Here is a 12,504-nt window from a genome sequence, read left to right as displayed (position 1 = left end):
GGAGCAGCGTGAACAAAGGTCTGGCAGGCAGAGCAGGGCACAGGGTGGGGCTGCATGAGCAGTGGGAGACAGGGTCAGGGGATATGCACCTGTTTTCCCTGCTCAGGGCTTACCCAGGGGAAGCATCAATGGCCACTCAGAGGACCAGGTGACGAAGCCGGTTAGAGCTCGGGCATGGGTGTGGCATGTGTGCTGATGTGCCTTGATCACATGAGGCAAGGTCCTCAGAGAGGTGTCCCAGAGACTCTCTAGGGGACTCATTTTGAACTTATTTTTGGACTGGACACTCAGGATGGATGGACACTCACTATCTCAGTTCTCTCCCTCCTTCCTCTCTCTCTCTCCCCCTCTATCTCTGTATCTCTGTATCTCTCTCTCTCTCTCTTTTTCTCTCTCTCTCTCCATCTCCCTCTCCTTCTATCTCTGTATCCCTATCTCTCTATCTCTATCTCTATCTCTATCTCTATCTCTATCTCTATCTCTATCTCCATCTCCATCTCCATCTCTCTATCTCTATCTCTATCTCTATCTCTATCTCTATCTCTAGCTCTAGCTCTATCTCTCTCTCTATCTCTCTAGCTCTAGCTCTATTTCTTTCTATCTCAGGAGTGGGGACCCTTTTTTTCTGCCAAGGGCCACTTGGATGTTTATAACATCATTCAAGGGCCATACAGAATTATCAACTTAGCAATGAGCCTGCTATATGTGGTCACACATTTAATTAACTCACCCCTAATGCCTTGAGGGCAGACCAGTGATTTTGAGGGCTTTATACATTCCCCATCCCTTCTCCATCTCTATCTAAGGAGGAACGGGTTCATGTGAGTATGGAGGCTGAGAATCTACAACTTGCCATCTACAAGTTGGGGACATAGCAAAGCCAGTGGCCTATTGTAGTCTGAGTCCCAGGCCTGAGAACCAGGTGTGCAGGGCCAGCCTGAGGGAACCAAGAGTAAGGCAGGCTGCCCTAAACGGTTTGGCTCAGTGGATAGAGCGTCGACCTGTGGACTGAAAGGTCCCAGGTTTGATTCTGGTCAAGGGCATGTACCTTGGTTGCGGGCACATACCCAGTGGGAGGTGTGCAGGAGGCAGCTGATCGATGTTTCTCTCTCATCGATGTTTCTGGCTCTCTGTCCCTCTCCCTTCCTCTCTGTAAAAAATCAATAAAATATTTTAAAAACACACACACACACACAAGAGTAGGGCAGGCTGAGGCCCTTGGCAGAGACAGAGACTGTGCCTGTGGTTGGTCTTCTTGTTCCCTCCGGTCCCTCAGTGGATTGGGTCTACCTGGGGAGGGAGCTGTGCTTCACTCACTCTGGAAATAACCTCACAGATGCGCCCAGAAATCACACTCAACCCGTGTGTGGGTACCCTCCACCCAGCCAAGTTGACACATACAGTTAAGCATTTCAGGTCTCGATGATGCAGCTGCTGCTGAGTTGAGGTGGGCTGCTGGCTACATGCACTGCCTCTGAAGGAGCGAGCTGTATGTTTTCTCTCCACCTCTCACAATGCACCTGTCCCTGACCATGGGGGGTCAACCACTGCTCGCAAGTGAGACCCTTGCTTCACACCTGCAGACTGGACACTTGAAAGAGTTCTTCCAGGGGAGATCCAAAGCCACAGGGGTTCAGAGAGGCAAATTCATCACCAAGCATGTGGCCTTGTCATCAGACAGTCCTAGGTTCAAACCCGGAGCCTGCTGCTATGCGCTGGGGGTATTTGGAAAACTATCTCAACCTCTTTGAACCTAACATTTTTCATCTGTGGTGTGGTCATGATGTCTCCCCTCGGGAGATGCTGTGGGGTCACCGAGAGGAGGAAACACCTTGCACAGTGCCCGGAGTCAGGGTCAGCCTGCTGCTGCTTGAATTGGTACTTGAACTGGTGTTACCGTTCAGGTCTAGGTAACCAGGCCGAGAGTCAGATACTGAAGTCAGAGTGCAAGGGAGTTCAGATTTGATAACAGCTGCTGAAATTAAGGTGCGGATCTAAATTACCCAGGAATTCCATTGTTTAGTGTCAGATCTCGAGAATCACTCACATTTGCACACAAAAGAATGTTCATCCCAACATAGTTTTTAACTTTAAAAAAAGAAAAAGTCTATATGTTCATTGATGGGAAATTGGCTAAGTAAACTGTGATATAGTTAAGCTATGGAAAAGAAGCTATGGTTTAAAGAAATAAACCAAATAGAGCTATAAAATATCATTATGTGGATATTAAAAAGACTTACTATTGGATAAAAGCAAGCAAATTACAAAACAACATGTGCAGTGTGATACTATTCATGTCGAGCACACACATGTGGTAACCATGCATATGAGTGTCACAGGCTGGTTACTGGTCATCACGAGGGACAAGAGTGCGCTTCAGACTCTTGGTCAAAAGGAACTTTAGAATTTTCCCGACTCTTTTCATTTGTTACAGGAGGAGATATTCATGCAGAATTTGTCCACTAAACTTTAATTTTAGACAACACCTAGACCAGGTTTGTTTCAAGAGCGATTTGGGAAGCTACATCTCCACTCTGCGGACAGAGGCCTGTTTTCAGAACAATGGAGCCCCTGGCAGGGCTGAACCCTGGAGTCCCTGACTGCGAGGAGAGGCGGGGGCAGGGGGGGTGGGGGCACAGAGGGTCAGCCACCTGTTGGCCAGTGAGGGAGGTAGAATATGAAAAGGGAGCAGAGGCAGAAGAAGGCCATGTGCGCGCCTACAGGTCTCATTCCGGACGAGCCTAGCCAGCGCCTGTTGGTTATCCTGCCGCGTGATGTAAAGTCTCATTATTTCTAACGTTGCACACCAACTGGCTTTCGAGGTCCTATTTTTTTCACTATTATTTGTCTCCAGTCTGATTGAGATGTCTTTGACAAACAGCCCTGTGTGAGTTTAAGGTGTATAGTGTAGTGACTTGACCTCCCTACAGTGTGCCGAGGGACTTGTTAGCAGGTGACCCAGTCTTCTTGGCAGCTCACTGGGATGGGGGAACCATGGACCACCTGGCCTAGGAATCTATGCTCAGCAGCCTTCAAAGTGGCCCAGGATTCTGTGAAACAACAGACAATCGTAGAGAGTTTAAAATTCAAGGTTCAGCGAGTGGGCAGTTTGTAGAAGCCACCACCTGAAGCAGAAGCAAATAGGGGTAGACAGAAAAAACCATGGATGACATGAATCAGGAGATGCCCTAGTTAAGCAGACACTGGGAAGACAAAACTGGAACAGAGCTGGAGACACAATTGTGCGACCCTGGGGCAAAGACCACTGGAGGCTGCTGCTCAGGTCTATGCTCACAGCCAAGATTTTGCTGCTGAGAGGTTGACCAGATGCCCTGGAAGTCACAGCGATGCTATATCCCCAAACTCCTAGTTGCTGCCCAGTCATTATAGGGGTCCTTACTTTCACAAGTGTCCTTACAGAGAAATAAAGAGCTGCTCAAGTTCTGGCTTTAAAACCAGACTAGCTGGATTTTTAATCATGACTCTACTAATAATTCAATTATCTAAGTCACGTTTCAATAATTTTAAAAATCCACGCTTTTTAAGGCTCACGCAAGTTTGTCTCCTGCTTCTTTCATGAATTCCTGGGCCATTAGTGAGAGGCCCTGTTCTTTGTCATGTGTGTCACCTTCACCAGGTTGACAAGGCCGCCACCTTCCCAGGGAAAAAGGTCCTTAAGGTTTCATCCCAGAGTGACACGTCACATCCAGTCACAGCTTATTGGCCAAGAAAGTTACCAGGCTCACAACCTACACAGATGGGGAAGGCCAATAATCTCTTGTATCTAGACAGTGGAAACCCAGGCATATTGGGGTGAACCCATGGATGAACACCATAACCATCATTAGCTGTGTGACCACAGCAACTTTGCTAACTTCTCTGGACCTCAGATTTCTCACCTTCAGAATGGACGCAATTAGAGTACCTAACAAGCTGTTTGAGAAACAAATGCAAACCACAAGTACATAGCACAGTGTATCATTCATTACACATTCTCTGTAAGTTTTGGCCCTATCCTAGCTAGGAATTAACCAATTCCTATTACTTGCAGTGACTTAGTTCAACCTTCCTCCTCGCCTAAACCAATAAATGGGGGACCTCTCCCCAGAATCTGTGTAGCCCGAGTTCTCTCTGCTGTCCATCTACAGGATGTCAGAAAGTTACATCCAATAATCTATGGCATTGAAATCAGTCTCAGGTTCGTGAATCCAGAAATGCAGCTACATTTTCCGATGGGTCCTTTGCTGAGCCAAGGAGAGAGAAGCCTGTAACTGGGGGGGAGCTAGACACCGGGCAGAGTGAATGCACAGCAGGAGAAACGGGTCCAGGAGCCTCTCGCAAGCTTCTTCGGTGCCAGGGACAGAAGCAGAGATGCTCACACGTGGCAACAGAAGGATGAGCAGGAGGCAGACAAGCAGATACGAGTTATTTTTAAAAAGGGGCAGAAAAAAAGGTGTGGGGAGAGGAATCTGTAGACAAGGGAGTTCTGAAGCTGCAGGTTGGGTGATGGCTTGGGCATTGTATGGAGAAAAAGGTCTGTCTCGGTTGACAACCTGGACCATTATTCTGGGAAGAAAGAACTTTTTTGAAATCATAGAAAAGCTGGTATCAGAGGTACCTCCCATTTCCAATGCCCTAAGCTCCAAGAAGGAGAGAATCATCATTTAACCCAGAAGAGTTCCCAAGTGATGGAAAACTAACTTTGAACTGTTGAAACAGAAAGCTGTTGGTCACAGAATCGCACCATCCAGGCAGAACTGCCCGGATGCTGAGCAGTACCACCAGGTTGCCTATTTCTCTAAGTTTTGTTCCTCAGTGTTGGTTTCATTCTCGAGCAAGTTCTTCCTTCCTTGTGCCAGATGGCAGCTAGCACCTCAGTCGCACCCCATCTTCCTGTCATTCTTATTGACGAGGGCACCTCTCTCCCAGTCACCCCTGCAAGAGTTCTGAGATTTTCTCTGATTGGTGAGCAAGCACATTCCAGAACTGGCAAAGGGCAAAGGGGACAGATTTTCTGATTGGCCAGGAGAGGGTCATATGATTAACCCCAGCCCACAGATGGAATCAGCTCCACTGGAGCTACATGAACTGAGTAGGAAAAAAAAAGTAAATAACAAAGAAATATGATGGTGCCTAAAGATGGAGGAAAACAGGGGGCAGGCAAACAAGAAATGTGACCACGTTTTATACCCTAGTGACCCTGCCATGCTCAGCACCATCGCTGCCCTTATAGGCCCCACTGCCACCAACATGAGTGGCTTCTCAGTGTAGCTCATCTCCAGCCCGGTGGGAGTGCCAAGGCCTCTGTCGTCTGGGAGCTGCAATCTCTCTCATTCCTACCAAAGATCATTGGCTTCCATGCCTAGCTCTTTGGTTTTCTCGAGGAGCCCAAACCTTTCTTTGAATCCCAGAACAGTGGCTCAGAGCTTGAGAGCACACTTACTTGCTGGTTGCTCCATGTGTCCAGATCTATACATCTTTCCCTAAGATATGAGCCTGAGTCTGGCTCTGTATTAGAGAGAGAAATCAGAATCAAGATACCGAGCCCACATGGCATTGACTGCCTCCACTTTGAAGTGAAACTTAAGAGGCAAAACCCAATCTTATTGGGAGAAGAGACTTAGAAATGTCCTGCAGAGAATGGGGACTCACCTTTTCCAGTTGTCCCATAAAAGCATCATTATTATTTTATGGGACATTCCTTCTCATATGGCAAGGCTGCACTAGTTCTCCAAGGCCCATTTCAAAAATTATGTGTTCTCTGAGCCATCGCCAACTCCCCTAAAAGCGATTACTTGTTTCCGTTCACCTTGCTCCCCACAGTGCATGGATCATATTCATTTTAGCACTGAGTTCTTTGAGGTTAATCTTTCTTATTCATTCTGGTATCATCAGTGCCTGGGTGGCAGGCAAGTACTTAATAAAAGCATGATGGATGAATGAATATGAATGATGGCTTATGCAAATTGAGCTGCAAGAAACATTAAGACTTTATAAAATCCAAACCATTGATTATACAGATGAAGAAATGATCAGCCAGTGAAGGCAAACAGCTCACACAAATACACACAGAAAACCCCCAGCTACATGGAAATGGAGGTGTCCTAATTCTCAACCCAGAGTTCCTTGTGTTACAGTTCTGTCCTGCAGGAGGCACTCAGTCTCAGCGTTTTGCATACATTATTTCATTCACTCCTAGTAAGCCTTATTAGCTCTATTTTAATGATAAGGAAGCAGAGGGTCATAAAGGATTGCTAACGTGTTTGCCCAGCTCTATGAATGCTTCAGGAGCGGCTTGTCCAGTCTGTCTGAGCTTCCTCCTGTCTGGTCACCAGCCAGGAAAGCACCCAGAACCCAGCCTTCCTCGTAGACGGGCCTTCTTTCCTATCTCACTCCTTCCCTCTGGCAGACTTCCCAGTCACTGAAATAGAAACGCTTCAGTACAAATGATGCCTATAGCCTGGAATCCTGCTTCAGCTTCCAGAGAGAGCAGGAAGGCTTTGGAGGTGGACACAGCTGCCTCTATGGTCGTGGCAGAAGCAGACAACACATCTTCCCCCAGCTCCTGACCTGGGCCTGTGAGACAGGGCAGAAAGAGGGGACTGGCTCCAAAATCTGATGGCTTTATGCTGAAATTTTCTATGAAGTGACTCTATTTCCTTCCCTGGAAACCCTGTAACTAAGGCAGGTTATATCCATTCTTGATCATAATCTTATGTATTACCTGCCATATGTGCATTATATATAATCTCATATGATCCTCTTGACAGTTTAATAAGGGAAGTGCTATAATTATTCCCACTTTATTGATGAAAAAAAGAGAGTCATACTATGTTAAGCAACTTACATAAAGTCACCCACTTAGAAACTGGCAGGGCCAGTGGGGCACCGAGGCAGGGTGCCTCCAGAGTCCACATAGGTAGCCACTGAATGAGTGTCTCATGATAAAATTAGAATGTTTTCATTCACACCCTGTTTTGAGATCTCTCTACCTGTACAACTTTGTGCAAACCTTGATGTCGTTATCTATAAAATAGAGCTAAAATGCCTATTTGATAAGTTATGTGTTTATCAAATAAAGTTATGTCCACAGGAATATATTACAAAATATATTTTTTTACAGAGGGAACAGAAAGCTCTGAAATGAAAACCTGATTTCATATCTAATCTCCTCAATTTACTAATTTTCTGCTCATAGACAAATTAAGCTCTGTGAACCTCAGACTTGAACTGGATGTGAAAAAATTTTGTCTATTAAATAGGAATAAAAATTGCTGCTTATTAAGAATGGTTGTGAGTACTGAATGAAAAACCACACGAAAACATCTTGCATAGTGACTTGTGTATAGTCAACTCACTGGAATGCAATTTGTTGTTCTTCCTCTTTTGCCAATATATTGCCTGTCACTTCTTTTAATTATTCAGCCTGAACCTCACTATGGAAAACTTTAATCCAAGCTCTAAGCTGTCAGATGCAGACTGGAAGCGCAAACCCAAATGTGAGAAAGGTGCTTAGAGGATGAGAACATTTTGAAAGTCCTGATGATCTCAGAGAGATGAGGGATTTCAGATTTTGAAGGGCACAAACAAATATGAATGGAATCCATCATAAGTCAGGAGCTGCTTAAGGCAGCAACAGTGAATACACAAGAGCTGGAGTCTCACAATTTATCTAGCTTCTGTTCCTCTTAGCACTTCAGAGACTGTGTTAAAGGCAGAAGTAGAGGATTCTGGCCCTGGTCCTTATATGCAACGGCTAACAGAGCTGAGCTGCCCTTTCCCTCCTTAACAGTAGGTGTCAGTGTCAGCCACAATGTACAATACCATGAAAACACACAGTGTGCCAAGTTGTTGGTTTTGGAAAAAAAATTAATTAAAATTTTACAGAAGTCAGTAAAGCATTATTTGAATGTGGCAACCCCCATACTGCTCACCTAAATGTAACAGGGTCACGGGGGAACAGGTCCAGTCTTCCCATGACTCCTCAGAAATGGTTATTCTGATTGTGGGCTAGAAAAATCCAAATTCCTAAATTTTACAAGACTTGGTCATAGCAGGAGCCTGTTAATAGCTGCCCAGGAGACTGGTGGAAAGGGACAGGAAAAGTGAAGGAGAGAATTAAGGAACTTCCAAGTGACCTGGCCAATGTTACTACTTATTAGAATCTTAAGCCAAAATTCCTGGGGGTAAAAGTGTGAATATCATATGGAAAAATTACACACACACACACACACACACACACACACACACACACACACATGAGATAAGGAAAGTGTTATTTCATTTCTATAAAAATATGTGCATATGATAAGGAAATTTCGTATAGTGGTTAAGAGTGACAGCTCTGGCTAAAGTGTTGGGGGTTCTAACATCAAAGTCATCACATGTCAATTGAAAGAACATTGATTGATTTATTGTGCCTCACTTTCTTCATCTATAAAATGTAGTTGTAATAGCACCTATTTCCCAGATTTGTGGGGGTGAAATCATCCATGTTAGTGCTAAACAAATGGCCTAACATATAGCGAGTGCTGGCTATTATGTTTGCAAATAAATAAATGTCTGTTTTTGCAGGGGAAGTCTGGGAGGCCATGAATGTGGTGATGATGGTCATCAGAATTTTCCTTTTTGTTTTCTCATTAGCTTTTGTGTTATCTAATATTCTCCAGAAAATACTATTTTATCATATAATTATTTAAGGCTGAATAAATAATTGGTCAACACAGGTATTTTTTGGAAAATGGTGACAAAAATTTAAAGAGTTGACCTTAAAAAAGTATAATTTATTTCCATCTAGTACAGGGTAAGTTCTCCAGAGCTGAGGCCTTGGATGTGTCTGAGACCCAGCTCTGGGACATGAGGTCTCTCTCCTTCTCACTCTCCTGCAGAATTGTGCAGAAACCAACTGTTTAACCCAATAAAGGACCCTAAAAGTGGGGATTAAAACAAGCTTTAGAGACAGAGAAAGGCAGACTGTAATAACACTAACAACCAATAAAATAAAACTTATAGACAACAGGCCAAGAAGGAGATAAAACGGATTCATAAAAATTAATAAAAAAAGCAGAAAGATGTAAAAGGAAACCAAGAACAGATGGAGTAACTAGAAAAACTAGTTGTGATGGATTACAAGCAAAGTTTATTTGCGATGTTGAAAGGAAAGGCTGGGACCAATGCTGATGTCGAATTTACTGCTAGCTTTGGGTGGTTTAAATGGACAAGGAGGCCCACTGAGGCTGGGGCCTGGAACTGGTGAGGGAGCAAGAGGAGCAGGTGGGGGAGGAGGGAAGCTCAGGAACCCAACCCCCACCCGCCTATGTCTGCTTCTCCCCACACCCACATACATGGGTGTGCACAAACTCACTTCCCTCCCCTCTGTTCTCTTTCCCCCAGTCCCATTCCCTTCTCTCTCTCTCTCTCCTCACTCTCTTTTCTCCCTGTCATTCTTGATCTCTGCTATCCCTTTTTCTCCCCTTTCTCTCCCTTCCTCCCTTCCCTGCCCTTGAGGTCTACTCCCCATCCCCACCAGCCAGCACCTCCCTCTACAGACCTCCCACTGGCATGCACGTGCATGTCTGCACCCTGCCACATGCACTCTCTATCTTTTATACCCTATTTTTATTATCCCTTTTCTGTTTAGATGAGTTTTGATACACAAATATATATTATATGCCAACCTTAATATGCAAATAGTCTGAATGGCAGAACAACAGAACAACCAGCTGCTAGGACATGTGCTGACCAACAGGAGGTGCATGTGGAACATGATGGGCATCGGCCATGGTTGGATGGTGGAGCAAGTGAGTGGGGGCACCAGACCAAGGTGGGGTGCTCGTCATTGTCATTGGAGTGAGCCTCTGGTGGTTACTGAAAATTCTTTGCTCCTGCACTGCGGTCCCACTGGGCACTTGCTCCTGCTGCTAGCGTCAGCCCCACTTGCACCTTCTGCTGGCGTCCAGCACCGGCTCTAATTGCTTGGCATCACCAGCAGGTGTGAGTGGGCTGGCACCATCAGCATGTGGGAGCGGTGGCAGCAGGAGTGGAGCTGCTGGCAGACAAAGGACCAGGGGCCACAGCGGGAGGGGCCAGGCAGGGGTGCAGAGGATGGGCCGAGACCTGCCCCTGTGCCCACTGCAGCCTCACAGCCCACAGTTCCTTTCAAGATGCATGAATTCATGCACTGGGCCCCTAGTTGTGTTATAATTGCCTATAGTAGTCAGTACAGTAGCATGCTGTACAGGTGTGCAGCCTGGGAGCAATAGCTCTACCATATAGCTTAGGTGTGTAGTAGGCTGTACAATCTAGGTTTGTGAAAGTGCACTCTGATGTTCGCACAGTGACAAAATCACCTAATTACACATTTCTCAGACTGTATCCCCATTGTCAAGTGACACATAGCTATGCAACCATATAAATAATCCCATTAAATGTTAATAGTGTGAATACCCAAGTTAAAAGGCAAAATGATTTTCAGATTAGACTTTAAGAAGCAAGACCCAAGTATGTTCTGCCTATAAAAAATGCATTTCAAATATAGTGACAGAATAGTTTAAAGTAAAAGATAGAAGAAGATATGCCATGTGAACATTATTCCAAAGAAAGCTGAGCGGTTACATTAATATCAAACAAAGTAGATTTCTGAGGAAAGAATATGACAGGACTAAAGAAGGCCACCTCCTAACAATAAAGAAGTCAGTTCACAAAAGGATGCAACAATCTCAAACCTTTCTGAACCTGATAACAGCATTGAAATACACGAAACAGGAGTCAGCAGCACTGAACTAAAAATGGACAAAGCAGAAATCATAGACAGAGATTTTAATACCTTCTCTCAACAATGGATAGAACTGGAGAGAAATTCAAGAAGAATATTGAAGATTTGAACAACATCATCAACAAATGATCCGCTTGACATTTATGGAACACTCCACACCAACAGCAGACTATACATTCTTCCCAAGTACACATGGAATATTTACCACAATAAATCATATGCTGGGTCATTAAAAAATACATTTAAAAGGATGCAAACCATACAACATGTGTTTTCCAAGCATAGTCTAGTTAAATTAGAAATCTAAAGAATCTCTAAACAGAATCCCTAAATAGAATACTTTTAAATAGCACATGTCAAAGATGAAGTTAAAAGGAAAATTGCAAAGTATTGTGAAATGAAAGAAAATGAAAATTCAACATATGAGAATTTGTGAAATGCCACTAAAGCAGAAGGAAAAACTTATAGCACTAAATGGTCATATTAGAATAAGAAATGTCTCAGATTAATGAACACTTAGAAGAATGAGAAAAGGAATTTAGCCAACTAAATTCAAAGAAGAAAGAACATAATAAAGAACAAAGGAGAAAGCAATGCAAAAAATAACAGAAACAATAGAATAAAGTAATAGAACAAAGCTGGTTTTTTAAGATCAATACAATTAATTTACCTCTAGCTAGGAAAATAATTGAGAATACAAATAATCAATATCAAAAATCAGAGATATGCCACAATCAGAGATTCTACAAATATTAAAATAATATTAGTAGAATATTACAAACAACTTTATGGCAATAAATTTGACAACTTAAATGAAATGCACTAATTACTTGAAATATACAAACTACCAAGTCACATTGAAGAAAAAATAGTTAACAGTATTTAGCCCTATGACTTTTAAAGACATTGAAATTTTAATTAAAAATCATCCCATACAGAAAACTCTAAGCCCTGATAATTTTTTCAGGTGAATTTTACCAAATAGTTAAAGAAGAAATATCATTAATTCTATACAAACATTTCCAGAAAATTGAAAATGAGGAAATAACTTCCCATCTGATTCTAAGAGGAAAGCATTACCTGATACCAAAACCAAAAGATTACAAAAAAGATAACTACAGATCCATTTCCCTCAAGAACATGGACAAACACATTTTAAATGGCAAGTTGCACACAACAATGTCTGATAAGGATATGCAATGATATAATGGTAATTACATATTCCTGGGTGCTTATCATAAGAATGCAAGTTTGGTTTCACTCTCAAATAGCAATCAATTGTAACTCACCATATCAACAAACTAAAAAACAACAACACACATCTGATTATTTTATAAATTCAGACAAAATATTTGACAAAATACCATCTATTCCTGATAAAACTTCTCAATTAACTAGGAATAAAATAGAATTGTCTCAACTTGGTAAAAATCATCTGTGAAAAATCTACAGCTAATATCACACTTAATGGAAAAGGCTGAATGCTTTCTTGAATGGGACATTTCACAAAATTTTATATATTGAATTTTCTTTTTTATTAATACTCACCCAAGGTACACTTTTATTGACTTTTAGAGAGAGAGAAGTGGAGAGAAAGAAACATCAATGTGCAAGAAACATCAATGCAAGAGAAGCATCAATTGGTTGCCTCCCATATGTGTCCCCACTGGGGATTGAACCTGCAACCCTAGGATGTGCCCTGACAGGGAATCAAACCCACAACCTTTTTG

The sequence above is a fragment of the Plecotus auritus genome (genome assembly GCF_963455305.1).
Source record: "Plecotus auritus genome assembly, chromosome: 7".
Taxonomy (NCBI): Eukaryota; Metazoa; Chordata; class Mammalia; order Chiroptera; family Vespertilionidae; genus Plecotus; species Plecotus auritus.
Note: the sequence above shows the minus strand (reverse complement) of the source record.